We start from the raw sequence: 23,678 nt of genomic DNA, 5'->3' as shown, positions 1-23,678 counted from the left end.
AATTTTAATTTGCAGCCAAACACAGTCTGGGAGTGGACCTGATTCGGCAGAGCATGTACTATACCTAGGGCCCACAGCACTTTCAAGAGTCCACAAAATTATTTTCATTTTACTTTAAAATCAGAAGAAAAAAATAAATATGATAAAAATAAATATTCAATAATGAGTCCATTAGTATTTTTGTCTTATACCAACACAGTTATAAAATGTCATTTTGAATCATTTTTTCATAGATGATGTAGCCCTTGAAGGTAAAAGGGCCTAAGGTCACAAAAGCCATAATGCAAACTTGCATAGTCCTAACTAATGAAACGAGAACCCTAGAAAACTGATTATTGGTCCTGTTTTTTCACTTCTGTAAACCATGGAGATTTATGAAATTTCAATTTCATCCTTAAAAGAACAGGGAGTTAACTGGTGAGAGTTTCATCTAACCTCTCTGGAAAGTGGGTACCTCAAACACTGGGGGATTCCTCCCTGCATTCATTAGCCTGCTCTACCCTAGCTCACTTGGATGTTTTCCTCTATCTAGGAGACACAATTTTTAATGAATATCATCCCATGATTGGTCTATTACTCTAAGGTGCTCATCATCAACTCATGACCATGAGTTGCTAATACAACATAGCTATGTTAAGAATTACTTTAGGCCTTTACCAAGAGCAGTGGAAGACTCCTTCCTGCAAGAGTTTATGCTATTTTCCAGGCAGAGTATTTTCTCATTTTATTTACATAGACGTCCTCTTTACATTTTATTTACATGGAGGATGCAATCGCATTGTCAATTCTCTTAGGTTTACAGAAATCTAATGCTGGCAAAACACCATGAGACTCAGAGGAGACATAAAAATGGAAGTTACCATTTGAAAAAGTGAGGCAAAACTATCCTTCACCTTTCAAGATAATTAGATTCAGTTTAAAAGAACTTTCCTTATCTGGCATAGTCTTGTCCTTCCTACAAGAATAAATATGCTTAGTCACCATATATATATATATATATTTAGTTATTCCATCCTTTTTTAAAGAAGCTGTGCAAGTTTTTAGATCACTGCATAGAGTATATTCCAAAGTTCCTTTGTCTTGTGAAACTATGAATTAGCTTTGCAATTTTAAAATTATTTTGACATAATTCTTTATTTTTTAATAGATAGTTCATTTCCTGTTTCCATGTGTCTCTTAATGATTATGTGAGAGCTTGGATTACTTTTCCTCTCTGGTCCCTGAACCACAAATGGGAAAAACTGCAATCCCGCAAGGGCCACATAAGCTACCTAAATATTTTCACAGATTCTGTGATTTCTTTTTTTGATGAACTGGGAGAGAACATTTAATGGCATCTTTACCCTTCCAGAATGTAGAATTCATTTAATATCTTCTCTGTTTACACATATTTCTTGGTATTCAGTATTCCTAATACCCACGGGGCTCCATAAAAATATGGCTTTTCAAGCCCTCCTCTTTCGGGGACTCCACAGGTCTTGTGGCCCATGAATTGAAGAAAACAATCCCTCTTCCTCAGCTCTCTGTTTGAATTATTGTGCTTAAAATTCCTAAGCTTGAGCCAGTCACCTATTCCTCCCTTTCGTTACACTTCTGAAGGTGATACTCAGACACATCCTCAAACAATGTGGAGAGACACTTGGGAACGCCCTCTGTAGCATCCTGGGCAGGAAGCACAGGGGGCCGGCCTGGGCCAACTCATCCAGGAGTCACCTGGATAACAAGTTTGTGCTGAGCAACGTGGCCACTCTCTCTCAGCTGTCTCCTTTTCTGACTTCTAGGAGGGGATCCCTGATTTCCCTTGTGGGACTAAGGCAGTGATTCTCAAAGGCTGGTCCCTGGACCGGCAGCGTCAATATCACCTGAGAACTTGTTAGAAATGGAAATTATTGAGCCCCACCTCAGACCTCCTGAACTGGAAACTCTGGAGTTGGTACCCAGTCACCTGTGTTTTAACAGTCCTTCCCGGTCATGACGATTCTCATGTTTGAGAACCACTGGACTAAGACCTGATTTGTATTAAAACTAAAAGTTAAACATACGACCTATTTACTTAGCACCTCCAGAGGCTTTTTGAAGTCTGTAATTCCTGGTCCCTATTAGATAGATCTCTCTGCTTCAGGTGCCCACCGCAGCCCCTGCCCTTCTGGGTCACAGGCGGTGTTGGCAAAGGGCCATTGGAAGAAGTGTGCAGAGTCTGTTTTTGACAGCTTCTCCTAGTTCCTTTCAGCATTCTATCCTTTACATTTCTATCTGTGTCACAGTCACACCAATTGTTGTGCCCTGGATCTTTTAATCCCTTCCCACTCTAAGATTTCAGGTGGTAAAGGCTGAAATTGCTACTCTTTCCAAGACAACTTGAATTTTAATGCAATATCTTAAACACCTAATAACCATCATTATCATCTGCATCGGTCAGGATACCTCGGTTATATTGCACAGACAAACAACCCCCTAATCTCAGGGGTTTACAGCCGTGAAGGATTATAACCACTCACACCGGTCGTCCAGCGTGACTCAGTGGGGGAAAGGAAAACCTGTTGATTGAGGTGAACTGCAGAGGGGAACCCAGCTGGCAGCAACTAGAATCTGACCCGTGAATGTGGCAGAGGGAAAGAGTGTGGCAAAGCACAGACTGGCTCACCAGGCTCTGTGCGGAAGTGACAGTGACATGGCTTTCCTTCCCGTGTCATTGGCCAAACCTGCCAACGTGGCCACGCCTGACCTCAGTGGAACACTGAAGTTTAGTCATGCCCCAGGGCGAAGAAATGGCTGTTGCTGAACCGTGATGTCATCTTCGCCCGTCAACCAAAGGACAGACCACCAGTATAGCATTTCAAACTCTGTGACGGCTAATGAAACGACCTCTGAGTGCACCTGCTGGGTGGGTCTAGGGTGGAGGGAGCTTCCCTGGTGGAGGCTGCTTCTTGATGATCCTCAAGCACCGTCATGGCAACTGTTCCCCGGAGGAAAAAGGAAACTGACTTGGATGGAGTGCCACCGGAGGGCTGGCAACTGTGCCAGACCTTCTCCATTCATATTCTCACCTAATCCTCATCTCAGCTGGAGAGAAAGGAACTAACCTTCTACAGACAGAAAAAGCCAAGGCCCAAAGCAATTTGAAACTTGCCCACAGGGACACGGGATGTGGTAGAACGTGGATTCTGACTTCACGGGCGCCCACAAAAGTAGATCTGCGATCAGAAAGACATGGGCTGGAGGAAAGACACCTCTCTCTCACGTGGCAAAGCAAAGCAGTGATTCCTCCACTGAGCTCAGTGTTTCTGGGACAGAATCAGCCTCTAGTAATGGGACAGGAATCACTCTCAGGCCAGTGAGTTTACTCCTGTCAAAGTGAGACTGTTTCCTCCACTATGGTTACAAATTTTCAGGATTTTAATCAAAGGAGCCGTTCTTCAAATAAATGTAGGGAAAACTATATTATTTTTATTTAACGAATATCAAATATTTTTTTTTTTCCAAATTATCTTTTATTTATACAAAAAGGGCATACTTAGCAAAAGATTCACCGAGAAAAGAGTCGCCATGGCCCAGGAGACAGGGCTGGGAGGCGACAGGCCTTCGGAGGCCCTGCTGGGGAGAAGGGGTCTGGCAAAAGTGGTGAGAAGTCCTGGTAAGTGCTGAGTGGTGTGGGCCCCAGAAAGGAGACAGCTCCAGTTGGATCAATACTGCTGGCCGGTCATAGGTGGGATTCGCAGTGACCTCGCTGCTAACTCCTTTGGGGGTTTCTAGTTAGTGCTGCTGACTGGAGTGCGAGCCGCCCACTGGTTCCTGGAGGGCACCCACCAAAGGACACAGGACAGGAAGCCCAGGATGGGAAGTGCAACTCGGGGTGAAGGCCAGGGAGAAGCAGGTGCTCTGCAGTGGCTCAGAAAGGTCCAGATGCTGAGGCAGAGTCGAGTCCTGTTACATGAGGGCGTTCCGCTCTGTCTCTGCCGGGCACTCTCTGACTAGGGCCCGGGCAAGGAGGACGCCTCTCTTCAGGTGCTCCCTGGCACTCTTGTTGCCAGCATAGGTCGGATCTCTTTGCCCATCTCCTCTATGACTGACAGCAGGTCGGTGTAAGTGCTCTGGGAGCTCTGGGCGCCAGGTGGTTTCACTGCCTGCATGTAGGCCATGGAGGGCGGTCCACAGTCGTTAAACAATGGTCTGAAGGGGGCAGCGGCTCTGGCATCGAGCCGGCTGTGGGACACTGCCGGCTCGGGGACCGGGGTGCTGGGCCCAGGGCTGCTGCTGGGGGCAGGGGCGATGGGTTTTGTAGGACATCCCCAACTCCTGGGTGCCACAGAAATCTAGAGTGTCCCTAGATGAATGAAATAAATAAACTAGTTTAATGAAACGAAAAAACTCCAGCATTTTAGTAAAGAATACTTCATATCTTCTTTGCAGGAAGCTCTCTGGTTTACATCATTAATGGTGTATGGAAAGAAAATCTCTGGCTACATTTCAAGTTCTAAACCATTGATCAATAAGCACCAATAATGCACATCACAAGGTATCACCGGTGGAGAAACTAAGAGGGGAAAAAAATCCGGGAAGCAGGAGAACAGAAAGCCTCCTGCAAAGTGGGTAACAAGCAGATAACTTTGTCAACACTGGCTCCAAAAGTGCTTACCTCACTCAGAAAGGGCACCAGAGCCCTCGATGCAAACACATCATGAAATTATGTCGATACGACGCTGCACTCAGCAGCTCTATCAGCAGGGCTCCAGCTGACTTCAAATGCCTCCCAAGAACACCATGAACTAATAACCACGAGTGCTGTCCAGGGTCAACCCCGAAACACCCCAGGACACAAACACTCAAAGCCCAAGAAGGATGTGATCTTTCAAAGAGTTTTGCAGAGGTCCAAGCCCTTCTAAGTGAATGCACGCCATAGGGACTAGATATTGGTTGTCCTGTAATCTCCAAACTGTCACGATTATAAAACAGGCAGTCTCCAAGAAATTTGTTGGCATTTATTATCAAACCCATTAGAGGTACTTTGGGAAAAGAAGAGATCTCACTAACTGAGGACAAATGCCACAATAATATAGCATGGGGGTATCAGCAAACAACCATTTGCTTTCCTTCCAATCCCCGGGAGTGACTTGGGTTAAAATAATATAAACTTGGAGGCACTCATGTATATGGAACTAGCATAAATTAATCTCTAGGCCAACTGCCTGTAATATAGTCACTTGCTGTCTAAATTCTATTGAAATGATACAAGCCAGCCTAACTTTAAGTACTAGGGTATCTTTCTGTGTTTTCAATAAGATACATACATAAATCCTGAAATTCAACAAATAAAGCAAAAACAGCTAAATACACATATAGTTTTAGGGAATACTTGGAACTGGCTGATGATCCTATCATTAGCCTGTTAAAATCCCCCCCCAGCTCATCCTATACTTTTCCCTTTACCCTGCCTTAAACTCTCTCTTTATTCCAGCGATGATGCTGAACATATTCATATATCACAATATATCTCTCCATGTTTTCCAGTTGGTATTTGATAAAATGGAAACAAAAGAAAGACAGAGCAAAGAAAAATAGATGTTTTCTACTTTGGTTCTTGAAACAGTTTTTCCCTTGGTAGAGAAAAATATGAACCTGCCCATCCAAGGCTAATGAAAAAGCTCAAGAAATATGGTTCATCTAGAAGTGACACCCACTGGACCCAGAGGTTCAGGCCACTCTTTGGTCTTCAGCCAAGCTCTACAAACCAAGGGTGAAGATTTCCTTAAGTCAGGTGTAAGTTATTACTAGTTTGGGCTGGAAGGAAATTGGCAATGGTTTAGGTGAGTGGTTTGGGGGTAACAAGACTCATCCCAGTATTTTCCCCCCACCTTGATCACCAAGTTCACGGAGAAAGACATCCACAGCTACAGTAATTTCTATTTCTTTAAGTCAGCATTTATAGACTCGAAGACCTTTAATAAATAAAATTACCAATTTCAAGTGCATCAGAAAAATATTCTAATGGGTCACTTGAGAAGTAAAAATACCAAGTGAGACTATGACTTTTCCAAAGCTACCTATAAGGATTTGATTTTTGTACAGCAGATAACCCTGCGAGGATGTTTATTTTTCTTTCAAGACATTTAAATACAAATACGTATGTCTTATAGGTCTTTTGTGAAGAAAAACAGACCAGACTTCAAAGAAAAAAATTACACGGATGGTAAGGAAGATCAAATCATTTTGAATAAGGAATAAATCTTGTACACAATCAATTTCTCTCATTTCCAATGGTCATTGCCGTTTTGTCTAATTCACCCCCTGGAAATAAGTTGGGGCTGCTTATTAGCCATAATGGACTGCAAATCTACTCTGCGTTCACTCGTAGGGCTTGTCCTGATGGTCAGGGAGGAGAATCTCATGGGACCTCAGGAATATTTACTCTGAGCATCACCTGGCCATGCCCTCCAACAAGGACACCTGGCCTTACCGATCGCAATCCCTTTTTGCCCCCCAAAATGACTCCTCATGTCATTTATCGTCTCAAAAAAATGTCCAAAGAGGGCTGCAGGTGTCCCTATGCTGGTGAAACCATCTGCTACTGCAGTCAGGTAAAGGGAGCAGTGACTGGGGCTTCCCAGCTTTGCCTGAATCCTTTTCTCCAAACCTTCAGCCTGAGCCCCGCCAGCATGTTGCTCGGCTCAGACTTCCTAAGAGACACCATGGAATGTGAAACCGGAATTCACATTTCTCTGCGTCATGAGCGAGCTGCACAACTTAGATGAGCTACTAGGACAAGTTGAGCCTAGATTTTGTCATCTGAAAAATGGGATAATAATTCGTACCTTATAGGTTTTTCCGAACACTAAATGGGATAACATTTGTGAAAACACAAAGTAAGAAGTACCTGGCATATGACTGACGTGCAACAAATTCAACTTTCTTTCTTTTAGTCAATGATACATAGTTTTCCAACTGTCCCCAGCTCTCTCTCTTACTGTCTTAATCTCTTTCAGGCTCTTCTAAAAAGTGTTCACAAGCAACTACTAGCATCATATGGTATCAGAGCTGGAAGGGTCCTCAGACATCATGCAATCTTGCTGGGATTTTTGCTATGCTTTTGCCCCACCCATACAACTCCCTCAGGGAGTGTCAAAACCACTCCTCTAAATGCTGATACGACATGTGCCTCTATCGTTTCATAATCTGAATAGCCTCAAACATTAGCCGAGGTAAAGGAGCATGGACCATCAGCACAACCTTCCCATGTGGTTTCTTAGAGGGGAGCTAGTATTTATTGAACACCTACTATGTGCCAGGCACTCAACCTTTGTTATCCTGTAAACCATCACACCTTTTTAAGAAAGGTTACGTATCTTCTGTTGTTTTGGTATATTTTGTACCTGTGGGAACACAGATGTCATGTGCTCAGTTTGTGACAGAGCCAGGTTCAAAGCCACATCTATGTGAATTAAAGCCTGTGTTCTTTTCAGATACCTTATGGCAGAGCAATGGCAAAAGCCACAACCGCCATGGGTAGAAAGATGAGCTCAGAAACAGAGACGGAGATGAGGATTCTAAAGTAATAAAGGCAGCAACTGCCAGTCGTAAGCACATGGGCAGTCGCCTTGGGGTCTATTGCCGTAGTGAGTTCCAGGAAGCATTGGAGAGCATGGAACCCTTATCAGGAACCAAAGCATCCATTGTGCAGAAAACAAATTCTGAACTTTGCTAACCCTGAACAGAATACAAAGGTACAGAGGAATAAACAAAAATATGTACGACTTGAGAGAGAACATTTGCAGAGTTGAATCCAGATTGGTTTGTATGAAGGGCATATGCCAGGTGCTGAGCTACTCTTAATGGATTCGAATCAATTCTCTTATTACTATGTGGTGGGCAGGAAAAGATGAAATGCTTTTTGGAAGCCTTTTGAAAAGGAAAAGGTTTATAAAATGCACCGATTCGTTAATTTATTGAAGAGATCTCTAGATTGGGAATCAGAGATACCTAAGGCTTAGTGTCAGTTTTGCCTCTCACTAGCTGTGTGACCTTGGTCGTGCACTAAATTCTGTAGTCCTCAATTTCCCCAACAGAAAAATTAAGGGTCCCTTCGCAATTTGTAAAATCTTGCCCCAGTTACTCATGTCATTGTATTCTCCAACCAACCCCTGCTGCCACAAAGAGTTGGGGGTGACTGAAAGCCAGAGCTGAGGTTTGTTCCCTAGGCATTGTTCCAAGGAAGCTCTAAATTTGCACATTGTACAGAATCAGGAGCAAGCACACACACACACAGAGGGAGAGAGAGAGAGAGAAAGACAGATGGCATCAGGAAAAGTTGCTAACCTTTAAAAAGATTCCAGTCTGGCTACCCCAGCAGTCTAGTGGCAGGAATCTGTGCCTAGAGGAGTTGAGACAGGTGAAGCTCTCCCAGGCTGCAGCGCCCAGACCCTGTCGATTCAGCAGCTTCGCCCCCTGCGCCTCAAAGAGCAGCCACGTGGCTCTCTAGCAACTGCCCCACCCATGCGGTCTCTGGGCCACAAGTCCCTAGAGGAAGCCCCTGCTTTCTCTTGTTGTGGACCAGCAGGAGCCAAGGAGTTTTGGTGAAAGTTGGGGAGTAAAAGGAACCCCAAGTCAGAATTTGGTTCAGACTTATTTTCTTTGTTTAGTAGAGTCTTGGTCTGTTGGTGGGTTTGAACGGTCTCTGTAGAGTCAGGTGATGGATAAACAGGTCGGAAATCCTGTACCTCAATGAACACCCCTTTCTGCAGAGCGCATCCCTCAAGAGTCTGTCCACTCCCACTGAGCAAAACCTTTTAGGAATTTGCCTCCAGGGAAGAATCCATGAAAAAATGGAGTCTACAGCCAGACGGACTGGATTGTTGTTATGGGCAGTATAGTGTCCCTATCCCCCTCCTCCAAAAAAAAAAAAAAAAAAAAGAGATTTAGCAGTCCTAACCCCCAGAACCTGTGGATGAGATATCACCTTCGTTGGAAATAGTCTTTGCAGATGTAATCAAGTTAAGATGAAGTCATCAGGGTTGGTTTAATCCAATATGAGTGGTGTCCTTAATAAGAAGAGGGAAATTTGGACACAGACACAGACGCACAGGGAGAATGCTGTTTAAAGACACAGAATCACGTAGGCACAGCTGGAAGAAAGCCGTGTGAAGGTGGAAGTGGAGATTGGAGTTACGCAGCTGCTCGCCCGGGAACCCCCGGGGCCACCCGAAGCTGGAAGAGGCAAGAAAAAATACTTTCATCAGGCTTCACAGAGAGGACGGCCCTGCTGACACCTTGATTTCAGACTTCTAGCCTCCAGAACCGTGAGACCATAACAGTTGCTGTTTTAAGCCTCCCCGTTTGTGGTACTTCATTATGGCAGCCTTAGAAAACAAATACGATTTCTTTCTCAGTTTTACCAAGAACTAGTCGTGTGACCTCTGGGCAAGTTTCCTAACCTGTCTAGCACTCGGTAGCCTCATCTGTAAAATGGGAATAATGCCAATACCTGCTTCACAGAGTTGGCATGGAAATGAAACAAAATAATAATATGAATTAATTAATTGAACTGAATTCAATAAATATGATGCTTGTCACGCAGTAGCAGCTTCTATAAGTGGATATAGTGATGATGGTGATGGTGATGAGCCTATATTGTATCTTTTCTAAACGTCCTCAATGATGCTAAATCTTTACTTTTTAAACCAAAAAGGCATTTAGAGCTGATTGTGTGAATCAGAAGGGCCACCGGGCTGAATTTATATTGTTTTAAAACAGAAACATGATCTGACTTTTAAATAGTAAGCGTGGGTGTGTAAGCGTGCAAGCGCTGGAAAAGCCCTAGGTGGTAATAAATGTCGATCTCAATGGCCCATAACAAAGTGATTTGAAAAAGAGGCAGATACACTGGGGAAACTTGCTGTCATCAGTGGCACACCCACGCATTACCCCACTTCTGAATCCACAGAAGGGCAGAGCTGCATCTTCCAACCCAATGGTTAAAGAGAGCAAAGGCTGAACTTTGGTGACACCTTTGCACGCCACCCACATTTCACACAAATGTGTGAAATGTGAAAATACATCCCCTGTAGCCTGTGTCTCTGAAGTACCTAGAAAAATGCAGAGGCCCAGAAGGTTTAGATATGGGTATTAGCAAGACAGGAAAAGAGTTTATTTTAAGCACACGACGTTCCTTTTTGGTGGGAAAGCATTATTTCAACTTTGGCAAGTTCTTTTCTGATAGTTTCAATAAATGAAAACCCAGGTATGCTTACACCTATCACCTGGTTTGTCCAGGTGCTTTGAAAGGTGACAAGATGTTATCTTCCTGAAGAAGAAATCGGTACTCTATGCTGCAAGAAGCGTGTCCTTTTAAGGCTGCTTGGTGGTGGAAATATCTCCCACGTACAGCCTCCAGAAAACCATCTTTTCTAAAATCCTCTCCTACTTGTTAGAGGGACTTCCTGGTGTGAGAAGAGTGCCATCCTATTTACAGTTCATGGGCTGACCTTGGATAAAAGGTAAAACTCTAGTTTACTTTTGATTAAGGACAGAGAATCAAACATTTGAAATGCTTCCCAAGCTCAAAAATCAAATTATAATCAAACAATCCATCCTTACTTGTGAGCACTTCCCCTCTGCTTCTCCCTAAGCTGTGGGTGAAGTGAGTCATAGCCTTTGTGCTTTAGAGAGAAAAATAAATACGTATTGATCACATATTATGCTGTGGTTCACTGCTAATCCTTTCAACACACCTTGTCTTGTGTCGTTCTTGCTACATGAAGCATGAATTATTATTCCCATTTTATAGGTAGAAATGCACTGTAACAGAATGGAGAAAAATAACTGACCTGCATCTACTGATAGCACAATTCAGGATTTGCTTACTGGTCTTCAGTCTCCAAAGCCTTAAATCTTTCCACAATGCTGTATCGTCCAATCTTGTTGGTTACCCAAGACTTATACTTTGGGAAAATATATAATAGGATGTAGTGAAGGGTCAAAATGCCAAATTCCACCTGTTAAAGGCTACAGAATTTGGAGAAGAGAATGATCTGGCGCACTGGAGGAAGCGAGAAAGGCACATGACTTTGACAGAACTCTGGTTTTCCGTCTAATATTAGGCAGCAGATCTTTCACTTGCCTCCCATGTCAGCAGGAGAAAGAGGAATGTATTCATTTCAAATGCTTGGGATTCTAGGATAAACCGTGGAGCAGTTCAGAGAGTGGGGCATCCTTGCCTACATAAACGTTTACTGTCTGCATTCTAAAAACTGTCTGAGCCAGAGGGCTTCCATCTGGTTATATCCTGAGATAAAAGGCAATATCTATGTTAGAAATAATAACAGAGACAAGACACAATACATGTGGAGAGTAACAGACGCTGGACTTTCCGGGGTAACCAGAAATGTCGCTGTTGAGGTCTTTTATTCATGGATGTGTTCATTTAATTATTTGTTCATTCATTCGAATATTTATTGAGAGACTTAAGTATTCCAGAAACTTCTATTATAATCTTTTGTCCTTATTTTCTTTCTTTAGGAGTGTTTTGAAATCTGCTTTCTTTCTTGGAAGCCCTATTGTCAGATTGTTAGAAATGTTGGTTCAGAAACATAAGTCAGCAAGACTTCTACATGACTCTTGTATGAACTGCCAAATATGGAATCCAGACTCACGGTGATATATTCTTAGAAAGGGTTATATTGAAGGAAAGCCTCCATCCTCTCTCTTCTTAATCTCTATCAATTCTCCTTAAGGCCCTTGACCCTATGAAAAAGGTTCATTTAAATTCTCCAGAATGGTACCATTCAAATCTATAAAAATTTCATAGTTGGAAGATTTAATAAAGAAATACTCCACATTTAAGAAAAAATGAATTAGAAGCCTTTGAAAAGTGGCTTCTTGAAGCTTGTTTGTTATTAGTTTAATCACAAAGACCACATGAAAATTTTAATTCTCTGGAACCAAGCCTAGCCACTAAAATGAGAAATGTGACAGTTATGCCTTGGAACTGCATTAGAGTATCAGAGCAGGGGAAGGGCAGCTGTTGCAAAAGCAATAATAACCACTTGCCTCCCAATCTTACGTAATCATTAATAGATTCCTATAAATCACAAGGCAGGAATCACTCCTATTTTTAGATGAGCTTATTAAAATAGTTTGTTTAGGTTTCACTTCAATGCACAAAATATGAGCAACAAAATACTTCTTAGATCTGGCAAGAAAAGATAGGCCATAACTTCATCCACTCCAGAAATATGTCATTTGTTCATTCATTCATTCATTCATCCAACAAATACTTATTGAATGCCTCTGTTGTGTTAGGGACTCTTTAGGCATGGGAGATACACAAGGGCATAAAATCCTCTTGGAACATATATTCTAGTGGTGGCCAAAGAGTAGATGAAAATAGAGGCGATCAATAAAGTACAAAAGCAAAATAGACAGCCCTTCAGATAGTGGTTAGTGTTAGGAAGAAAAATAAAGTGAGGGCGTTTAGGGAACGTCAGTGGTAGATAGAGAATTGAGGGAAAGCTTCATGGAAAAGGTGACACTTCCAAGGATGTGAAGGCAACGAGGCAGTGGGACATGCAGAGACGGCATGGGTGGGTTGGAGGGGAGAGAACATCAAGCAAACATTCTAAGAAGGAGCATGCCTGAAAGCATTCAAGTCACAGAAAGAAGGCAGTGTGGCTAGAATGGAGTGAATGAGGGGTCACACCATGTGGAGCTCTGCAGGCCAGTGGAGGGGAATGGTCTTTTCCTCTGAGTAAGATGGAAGCCGTGGGTGGGGAGGGGGGCAGATTTATCAAATAAAAACACAGGATACCGGTGACATTTTAATTTCTGATAAACTGTGTGATAGAAAGAACAATGACTCCCCCCACATGTCCACATCTTCATGCCAAGAACTTGTTATTTTATATGGAAACCGTTACCTTGTAGGCCAAAAGGGACTTTGCAGATATAATTATGTTAAAGGTCTAGAGATGGGAATATTATCTGGGATTAGTGGGGTGAACCCAATGTCATGACAAGGACCCTTAAGAAACAGAAGAAGGAGGCAGAGGAGTTGGAGAAGCAGATGTGATGGGCCAAGCTGAGGTTAGAGTGATGTGATCGTTGTCCTTGAAGATGACATCATATTTATAGGCAAAACAGGCAAACAACTAGAAGAGCCCCTTATATTTGGGAGTTTTCCACCTAATCCTTCTTCTCTGCTTTAATTTTTCTCTCATTTTGTTCTGGAAGATTTGTCAACAGAGTTGCCACTCGTGATCCATTCAGGACATTTGTACAAGTGTGGCGATGTGACGAAGTCTGAAAAGTGTGCCCAAATCAGGCAGACTCTCCAACGAGACAAGGTTATCATATCGGTCAAGTTAGCAACCGCTTCTGAGCTCATATAGGACATTTTATGAGGTACCACAAATAAAAGGGTACAAATAAAAGGACAAGCATGTTACTTTCTTCTCAGGGATTTGGCTTCTAATTGAAGAAGAGAATTATCAACAGAATGCAACCACTAGAAATGTATGTAGGCAAAGACAAAAATTTCGATCTTTGGAAATGTGAACTGGATTGGAGAGAGGTCAGCACCATGTGGGGAAACAGGAGAGAGACTGAAAATGGAGAAAAGATGGCTTTGGGCGGGGAAGGGGCAGTTGGTACCTTTCAGATGTTCTTCTAAAGACCCTATTCTGGCATCTTCTGGAACTCAAGTCGCTGAGTTAGCGGAATCTTTCTTTGCATCCCTGCCTATGAAAGGTTGTATCTGTAATGAACCGGTGGTCTCTGGGAAGTCTCACGTGTGTACCGATCTATCCTGAGAATGTTCTTGAGGGTGTCAGTTCACAAATAACACCCCTACAGGGTCGCATAAGAAACCTAGTGATGAGTCATGAATTTTGCTTTCTGACACAACCCTGGTGCTAATAATTTCATTTCAAACAGTTTACTTAAAATCTTGAAAAAGGACCAAATGATCACAGCATTTAACTACATACTAAAGAAAAAGAGGTTCCCTCCCCAGGTCTGCAAAGCATCACACATTTGGCATTCCTTGTTTTGTTGACTGCCTTTCGTTCTCAAAATATGGATAAAGAATGTGCCAGAGGCTGCAGCATTGGGAAGTTTCATCTCCTTTTAACATGATCAAGACGAAGCCAGTGGAGAGCTTGAATTAGGACTTCACAGCCTGTCCATGCTGCTGAGATGCTAGAGCTTCCTCCTCACCACTTCCCTCGCCCTCTCCAGCTCCCCCCATCATCCTGTGAAGCCATCAAATGGACCAGACGGAGAAAAAGAACTCCTACCAACCTGCTAGCTTCACCTGCAGAATTCTATCCACAGGTGACTCTTCTCTGGTCCCACTCCTGCTCAAGCCATCTTGTGAGTCATCAAGTCACGTTTCAGGCCAGTGCCCGATGGCTCCTATTGCCTCATTTCCTGACTCCTTTAAAACCTTGCACCTCTATTGTATCCATACAGGACGTTTAAATTAATAGCAGCCTCGAAGAGGATGGGCTGACCTCCTGGGTTTCTTAAATGAATTTGGAAGTTGTAAGGCTTTAAATCATAACATACTTCCCTGGAAATGGTCTGTTCCCCAGGACATGTGAATATGCTAAATGGAAAACAACAATTTTGTCTGTTTTTCTTTTTTAAGAAAACAGAGGATGTGACTTAAATGCCTCATATTTCAGGTTGGACATTGGAGAAAAGGTAAGAGGCTCCTTCCCTAGGGGTTGTTAAAGATAGTGACTCATTTTGAAATGACTCAAATCCAAAGATAGAGTTTTCAAGGATGTGCCAGAGAAACAAAATGCCCACATATGTAATAAACCTTCACAACAGTACTGCTCTGTTACTACAGGTTTACTATTATAAAAATCACTGTTACACATAAAAGCCTGGAAAAGACAAGAACATGAAAACGTTTTGTATTGAGGACCACATGAGTCAATATGCTACATTCATATTTAATTTTATTTCTACAAACATTTATTGAGTTTAAATGCTGGGTGCTAGGGAATCAGATATCAATTAGAAGCAGCCGCTGCTTTGGGGGATATCCAGCAGCAAATCCAATTGTCTCTTAGGAGGAGAAAGCTGGAAAAGGCCTCCGAGATCTTATCTTAGCTCTGACTTATATAGATGGGGATTCAAGACTGAGAGAATATAAGACACTTCCACAAGGACACACAGGTCCAGAACTTCAGCCTCCTAAATCCTGCTCATGGATCTTTCTAGAAAGCCCAATTTTGCTCATCAGAGACACAGGTGGGTAAAGTAGAGAAAGCCTGGTTTAGAATGAGTGGGCCTCAGTGTCCGCCCAGTTCCACCACTAACTAGCTGCATGTATCCACAGGTACTGGGTCCCTACCTGGGTCCAGTATTTCCTCCCTAATGATACAGATTACCTGGAGGGCTTCTTAAATATGCTCACAGTCAGGAGTCTCCCCTGGAGATGCTGACTTCGTTGGTATGGACGGAGACCCAGACCTCTGCTGGGTCTTATCTTCAGAAAACTTGCAGAAACACTGGACCAGATGAGCTCTCATCTTACCCTCCAACTATGAGAACATTTAAAGTAAAATGAAATCAAAGAAGATGCGGCAACACAAACATCAGCGTATCCAAGGTTCTTGCTTCTACAGGACGAAATCTCTTACCTAGCTCTACTACTGTGATCAAAATTCTTTGCCCACTGATCTGACCAGCTTCTGCTGGTCTTCTGAGGAAAATCCCTGCCAATTATATATGTGGAAGACTCCTAAAATTCATAGAAACTTCCAGTTACCTGCAGACCATGGCCTATTATAGAATGATTTTCCTCCATGCAAATTTGGGGTATATATGAACATGTGGGAAGAGCATGTATTTATATATTTATATCTCAGTAGAGAGACAAACACATATATTACCACCAAATTTTGCCTAGCATATTAATAGGTTAGGGGGGATTTTGCTGTTATTGTTGAAACAACAAAAGCAAAAATTGTATTGGGTTGGCCAAAAAGTAACATCTTATGGAAAAACTGCGAACCAACTTTTTTGGCCAACCAAACACTTCTTTCATCTTGTTTCTAAGATGAATCGTTAGTGTTTAAATATGCTATTTCTGATAGACCAAATACTGCTAAGAAGGATAAATGAAAGCCTTCAGTTAAACACACACATCGCTGGATTAAAATCAGAAACGTCAGTGCAGGCACAAGTCTGTGAACACACCCAGGCCACAGGTTTGTGACTAACTGATTAGTTTGAGTTTTGCCAATGTAGAAGCTCCAGACTGAGGCTCTGGCTGGTGGCTCCGTTCCCAGCCTTTTTCCCTCCATGAGAAGGCTAGACAGATAGGACCTATTTAATAGTGAGGTGGGATAATCTATAAGCTTTGCTTTGTCATTGCTTCCCTTTCTTTGAGATGCAGGATTAAAGACATTGATTTCTGATATGAAAGAAGATCTGGCTGATGACATCATTCTGGAAATGTCTTGGCCTGAAATATCTGACAAAGCCAAGCAACAGGCTGGGCAGGAAAATCAGAGAGAAACAAGAAACTCGAATAATTCAAGCAAAACCAGATTCCTGATGCCTCTAAGAATATGTGTGTGTGTGTGTGTGTGTGTGTGTGTGTGTGTGTGTGTGTGTGTATTTAGCTCTGAGTTTCTTCTTCTAGTATACATGAATCTAACTGTCCCTTCTCTCAGCAGATAATTACCAACTCCTCCTCTGTGCTAACTGCTAAACAATGAGGGGGTTCCATGAAGGTAGAATAAAGAGGTGGTAGTCCCTCCTCATGAGGAGGTAAGGCTCTACTCACCACTCACATTTCCTCATTTATAAAATCGGCATGGGGGTGAGAACACAGCAGTGAGGGAGATAGAATGAGCACGAATCCAGAAACAGCTCTTTTCCCGGGGTTGTCCCTCACTCACTGTGTCAGTTGGGCCTCAGTCTCCCCCTCTGCAAAATAGGAAACACTTTCAATCATATGAGTCAACGATACCACGCAGCACAGTGGACTTTGTGAAGAAGAACCATTAATGGTCCCAAAGATATATGCAAATGTCAATGTCAGTTATTTTCTTGGGATAACTTTATAGGGTCATTTATAGGACTTGGGAAGGATGAGATGTTTGGGGTTTTAGAGGTGGGTTTTTTCTTTGTTTCTTCCTTCCTTCCTTTCTTCGTCCCTTCTTTCCTTCCTTCTTTCCATCTTTCTTCCTTCCTTTTTTTCTTTTTCTCTTCCTTTCTTGTGAAAGGAGAAGGGACGTGGGTACCTTACCCTTGTCTTTTCTTCTCACTGTTTTCTGAAGAACGTTCTGGACCCTTGCTCTGGAGATACAGTTATTACAGAACAAGTCCCTTGTTGGCCTCATGACCTGTAACAATGCAGAGACAAGTCTCCAGGAGCTGATTTTAGAATTCAAACCCCAAGCAGAAGTGGTAGATTTAAAATTCTGAGCCCAGCACAAACCTCTTCATTTTCAAGTTCATTTACCCTTGGCAACATGCAACCTCCTGTTTACTAAGAGGGGGAAAAAAGCTTTTAAAAGGCTCATTTAAAAGGCTGAGGAGTCTTTGGGGATCTCCAAAAGCTCTTTAAAAACATATTTTGATGATACAAGTGTAAACAAATCAAAAGCATATGGATTGAATTTCCCTTAAATTACACAGGATTTTTAAAATGATGGGAGGGTGGAAATGTGTTTGGAAAAATATGTTTTTGGTTTTACTGACTCAGAAACATGGGAATGAGCTGAAGCTTTTGACAGACCCCAAATGATGGCAGGTTTGTCCATCATCTGTCTTTGAGGGTCTGTAGTGCTTCACAAGCCTTCTCTGGTTTCGTACCCAAGGAGTGGAGAGATTTCCGTTAGTGAAGGCTCACAGAGAGGAAACACCAAAACCATGCATTGTGAGTCCTATCTTTCCCTTGAGCAAAAGAGCCCTATTTCATGGGGGTTGGCAATGCAGACTCCCCTTGGACCAGTGAAAAGGATAAGTGTTCATTTTGTAAAATACAAGTCTGTACAGGGCTGTACAACCTGGACCCAGTGCCAATGTCAGCAGCCAGGCTGCCTTTCTGCAGCCCCCAAGCTGGGAGCCACCCCGGAGCCTTTACCCTATGCTTTTCAAAGTCCTCTGCAGACTCACCTTGTCATCATTACAATTCCTTATCTTTCGACCCAAACACACAACATGCCAGAAAAACAGGGGTCAACAAGCTGGGCCACTGCCTCTGAAGGGTTGCTGATGCCAGGATTTCAGAATAAGGGAATAAAAGCCAAGAATACGCAGACAGAATGAAGGATGGTTGTGACCTTATGAATACTAAGGCTTCATCTACAAAGCAGAATGTTAGCATCTCTCATTTTGAGGCACCCGTCCAATCCGGTCCCAAAGGAAAATGCTTTAAACACTCTAGACACTTGCTCTACTTTCCTGTTTCCTTTATCTGAATATGCATGGTTCAGGAGCTAGAGCAATCCCAGAGAGCTTCTGGAAGATTCAGGAAGGTTCTAGGTGGGCTTGGAGGACCAGGATCCTCTGAAGACACTTACAGTCATCAGATGCAAGGCCAAACAAACCGTCAGAATTACTTAAAGGCAAAAGAGCATTGTGCTTCGATTTTCACAGAATTATCTGAGAAAAATGGATTGGGTAGCTGGGATGAAACTTCATTTTGGAAAGTTTAGTCGGAAAACATGAAATTACATGAGAACTTGACTTACCTGAGATAAAAGGAAACTCTGCATCATTTTTTTCTTTTTGAGGAAAAAAACGACAAACATACCCAGCGCCTCTTTTTACACACGCTCAGAGAGAGAAGTTAACGTTACACGCCCTTCCTGTTTTGTTTTTTGTTTTTCTTTTTTCCTAGTTCACAGGGGTGATGTGAGAAAGTACTTTGGAAAAATAAAGGGCTCTCTAGTAAAAATAGCTGCTACCCCGACTTGTGTCTCGAGTCCTAGAGACTTCTGTCCCCTTGTGACAATGGTGAATGCCTAACCAGCACATAATTTTAACAGCACAATTTGCATTGCCTGGGCAGCTGTCTGCCACACCAGCTCTTTATAAAATCCACCCACGGCATTTGACTCAATTACCTCTTGCAGCTGTGAATTCCACAGGTTGACCGCACTCTGCATGGAAAAGTATTTCTTTGTATCCGTTCCAAATTTATTAGCCATTTGAACCATTCCTTTGAGTGAATGGTATATTTCTAAGTGTTCATATATCACCATTTTAGGTCCAAGTCCCATTGGCCTGTATTTCATATGCAGCTCAGAATATTCGAGTACTGTGTTCGAAGGATCCGTGTAAAAGCAGATCTGGTGCGTTGACCTCCACCGGAGTTTTGCTCAAAGTTCTCCAGCAGTGGACATCCTCCCAGCCCACCAGCCTCACAAGCACATGATCACAATCATAAGAGGGAAAAGCACTTCAGGGACCTGGGATGGAACAGTTCAAATTTTCTCCATGGTAGAAATACCAGTTGTGGCCAGACCTGATATACAGAAACATCCCTAAGAGATAGGTGAGTGTACTGCTTTACAGACGAAGAAACTGAGTCGGAGAGAAGAGAGGTCACCTCCCATAAGAGATAGAGGTAGTGTACTGCAAGCGCCAAATCCAAACTAAGCATTCTGAAGACAAGTCCAGTGTTCTCACCCCTACCACAGAAGGCTCTATGTAAGAAGATAAGAGTAAGATTCATGGATTATATAAATTAATGTTTCCCTGGGCCAGTAAGAATGGACATTCACAGCTCCTTGGAGGTTGGCCCCAATCATTGAATGCCACGCTTCTTCCCCTGATGGGCACCTTAGAATAGGATGGGAAGGAGCCGGGGAGTTTCTTTCCATATCCTAGAAATAGACCTCAAAACATATGCACAAGCATGGACTTCCAGCGTCTTCGTTTAGTCTGATAAATTACATTCTGGGCCATTTCTAAGTTCTTGCCTCTCTGTCATCATCCTCCAGGTCATACCACGTGGAGGTCTCTCCCCACCTCCACCCCAGGCAACCTCGGTTCCTGTCCTGGCCAAGTGAGTGATGCTGGTGGTCCCTTAACTTCCCTCACTACCATTCTTCTACTGGAAAACAAGGGTGAATGTGAGATGGTCTCCATGTTTCCATGCTAGTGCAGAGCACTCATGTTTCACTGTCAGAGCTTCACAATGCTAGTGTGGCTGTTTCCAAATCGTGACCACAGGCAAGAGCCTTAACCTCTCAGAGCTACAGTTCCACGGCCCCATCACAGTGGAGAAAATGCCAATCTTGCTTTGCTCTTACAGTGATTAGCCATAATGGATCCAAAGTCCCCAGCCCTGTGTTCAACCCATAATAAATACTCGATATGTGTCAGCTGCTTGCTTTTGGCAAGTTTATGCTATACTTTAATAAGTGGTGCTAAAGGATGCCAAAGATACAACAGGCTATTACATCCTACTGCTTTTGACAGGTGACTCAACAGCCTACCCTTAAAACCAGGTGTAGCAGTGATAAAATACGGAACTTAGGGCTATAGCTTAAACCTTTACCCCAAATTAATGTATGACCCAAGAGTAACTTCTCATGGCATACACCAAAATAAGGTTGCTTGGTGAACAGAAATGAGAGCTTTGTGCCAACACCCCTCCATCCCACCAAAGGAGAAGAAACGTCAGTCGGAAGTGAATTTAATAATGACATGTTAAGTTGGGTGCATCCGCTTCCATTCCATGGCAAGAAATTACAGTCCACACTTGCGTTCGGCAATTTATTCTTTTTCTAAAAGTTTCTTTGCTGTCATGTACAGGCTATGTTTAGGGTTTAATGTTTCAAGATGATTTTACTATAAAGCCAAATAGAAACAACTATGGGATATAGGGAATCTATGATCTCCAGCATCTATATAGGACAAGAATATCATTTGCCTTTTCAAATAATACAATTGTTTTAACCACATTTTTTTTTGCAAATTCTGAACCAGGGTATTGTTTTCTGATGAGAAATAAAAAACCTGTTGTCGGCAATTCAGAAAAACTCTAAAATGTTCCCAAATAGCATGGAGTCAAAGCACCATAACATTAAAAAGGTCTTTAGCCCTTGTTTCTAACATCAGCTCAAGTGGACCAAGTGACGTTAGATAAGTCACTCGACCACAACCTGCGTCAGACTGATCATTTGCAACAAGAGAGATTTTGAGCTCCACCCGTACCATCCAACCTGGTGCTGACATCCTACTCTCTGTGGCATGCTATTCGGCAGACAGCCAAACAGTTACAACTTCTTTTTTCCCCGACCGTTAGAAATCTAATTATTCAATAGATTTTATCAAAGCATCCTTACCCCAGTTTCATATCGGATAACCCCCATGGAGACTGAGTTTGTGACGTTCTTATATCCTCAAGAAACAAGTCTATGCAATTGTAGACTTAAATTTAGATTTGGATACCAACGTCGGCTGAGTCTGCATTAAAAGGAAGACAATTCAGAATGCCTACCTGATCTGTCTCCAAAAGGACACAGTTTGAGGCAGACCTGAAATTGCTTTTGAGCCTCTCTGTGCTCAGCTCTGGGCAAATGTCGGACTCACACTCTGCTCCTTTACTAACTGAATCATCCCGGACAAGTTGCCAATGTTCTCTACACATCCATTGAAAAAAAAAAAGATAATTACCGTATAATTTTTATATCATACAATTCACCCATTTAAAGTGTACATTTCAAAAAAATAAATAAATAAATGAATATTTTTTAAAATAAAAAAGGGTACATTTGACATTTTTTAGCATATCCCCAGGGTGTGCAGCCATCACCACAATTAATTTTAGATGTTTTTGTCCCCTCTAAAAGAAATCCTGTACACATTAGCTGTCACTCGCTCTTTCCACACAGACCCCTTCCCAGCCCCTGGCAACTACTTTCTGTTTCTGTAGATTTCCCTGTGCCTGACATTTCATATAAATGGAATCAGATAACATGTGACTTTCTATGGCTAACTTCTTCCACTCGGCTTGATGTTTTGAAGTTTATCTGTTGTAGTGTGTATCAGTACTTCATTCCTTTTCATGGCTGAATAATATTCCATTGTACGGACAGACCACATTTTGTCTATTATGTGTATACTGCTGCTGTGAGCATTCATGTACAAGTCTGCACATCCGTTTTTGTATCTACAATATTCTATTGCTTTCCTCACATGGCTATTTTGATAAATGTAAAAGCTCTTAATAAATTACTTGAAAGACAAACTTATCACCTTTCACGTTATCACTTGCTGTTCTCCACTTCCCTCGTGGTACTGTCTCTGTTCCAGGTCCTCGAGCTTTTCCAATATTTCAACTGTCCCTTCACTTTTCACTCTACATTGAATTCATTTCTGAATCTTCAATATCTAGGATGTGTCTTAAAATCAAAACCTCATTTCTTCTCACTGAATATCATCCTCACCATTAACTAGTCACCCGACCTCCAAGCTCGCTTCCTTTCTTTCTACGACAAAATTTTAGTTCTAGCCATCAAAGACTTAAAAACCCTAAATGGCTCTCCACTACAAAAGGTAGGGTACTAAGTCCTTTACCAGGTACAAAATTTGCAAGCTACACACTTGGGTACATAAAAACTTTGACTTGATCATTTTTCTATAAATGAACTTAAATGATCTTTTAAGCCCTGTTTAACCTACTGGCAAAATACTTGATCTAGTTATAGTCAGGCAGTAAATTCAGATACTTTATGATTTCCCACAGGCAACCTCTACCATCCGTGGTCCTGATGAGATGCCCCCCTCCCCTCTGTTCTAGCTGATTCCACAACCTTGCTCTTCGCCTTTCCTGCTTAGAACTGGCCTTCTGTCAGTTCTGTCCTAAGTCTGCACCCCTTGCTGACACGGAGGGCTTCTCTTCAAGCCCAATACCCCTCCAGGCATCCAGGCAGAGAGGCACCTGCTTACCTGTGTGGGATTTCCACTGTCCAGTCACCGCCATCCCAGCATAGCAGGCAAGGAACAGGACCCCTTCTCAGAGAAAAAGCCATCTTTTCTCTCTCCATAGCACCTCTTGTACCATCTCACACTACCTTTATCTGGTCTATGCAGACAGGCTAGTTGAGCTCTTTACCAATTTTCTTTCCAGGACATTTTTTATATCATAAATTGAAGGCTCATATTCCCTTAAGTGTTTTGTTTTCCAAAACACTCAGCTCCTGGAAATTAGGAGCCACAGCTCTCAAGGCCAGTGTCTCTTCCATGAGTTTCAAGAGCCCTTTTTGGAATAGCTTGTTCTCAGGCCTGCTTGATTCCAACGCCTGAGCCCTTCACTGCTATGTTATGCTGCCTCCTGAGCTCTGGGGGGTATCAAGGGCTGGCGCCCAACTGTCAACACTTCAGGCCCCTCGAGAGCCTGTCGGGGTACAGGGGAAAGAGCAGGGGGAACTCCTGGCCAGAGCAGCTCCTCCAATTACTTTCATGTAATTGAAATGAAAGTTGTTTTCCTTTTGAAGTTGGGGTCACTGATGCTTCCCACCCCATGCAGCCCGGCCTGGTCATGATCGCTGATCTGCAGGGCCTTGTCTGGGTCTGAACTAGCCTTCTCTTTGCAGAGCACCCTTCCAGAAGGTCTGCAAGGTACCAAATGAGACTGTCACACTGTATGACACGTCAGCCCTAGTTCTGCTTCCTGGTGCCTGTGAGGTCTGGACAGTGGCCTTGTGGGG

The 23,678-nt window shown here is 42.7% G+C and overlaps 1 pseudogene; it reads right to left on the bottom strand.

Annotated features, from left to right (window-relative positions):
• Positions 1–3,927: 3,927 nt before the first annotated feature.
• On the bottom strand, positions 3,928–19,166 carry LOC131742773 (cyclin-dependent kinase 2-associated protein 2 pseudogene; annotated as a pseudogene).
• Between the last annotated feature and the right edge of the window lie 4,512 nt (positions 19,167–23,678).

The sequence above is a fragment of the Kogia breviceps genome, chromosome 15 (genome assembly GCF_026419965.1).
Source record: "Kogia breviceps isolate mKogBre1 chromosome 15, mKogBre1 haplotype 1, whole genome shotgun sequence".
Lineage (NCBI taxonomy): Eukaryota > Metazoa > Chordata > Mammalia > Artiodactyla > Physeteridae > Kogia > Kogia breviceps.
The sequence above is the reverse complement of the archived record's forward strand: the minus strand, read 5'-3'. Positions and strand labels throughout refer to the sequence as shown.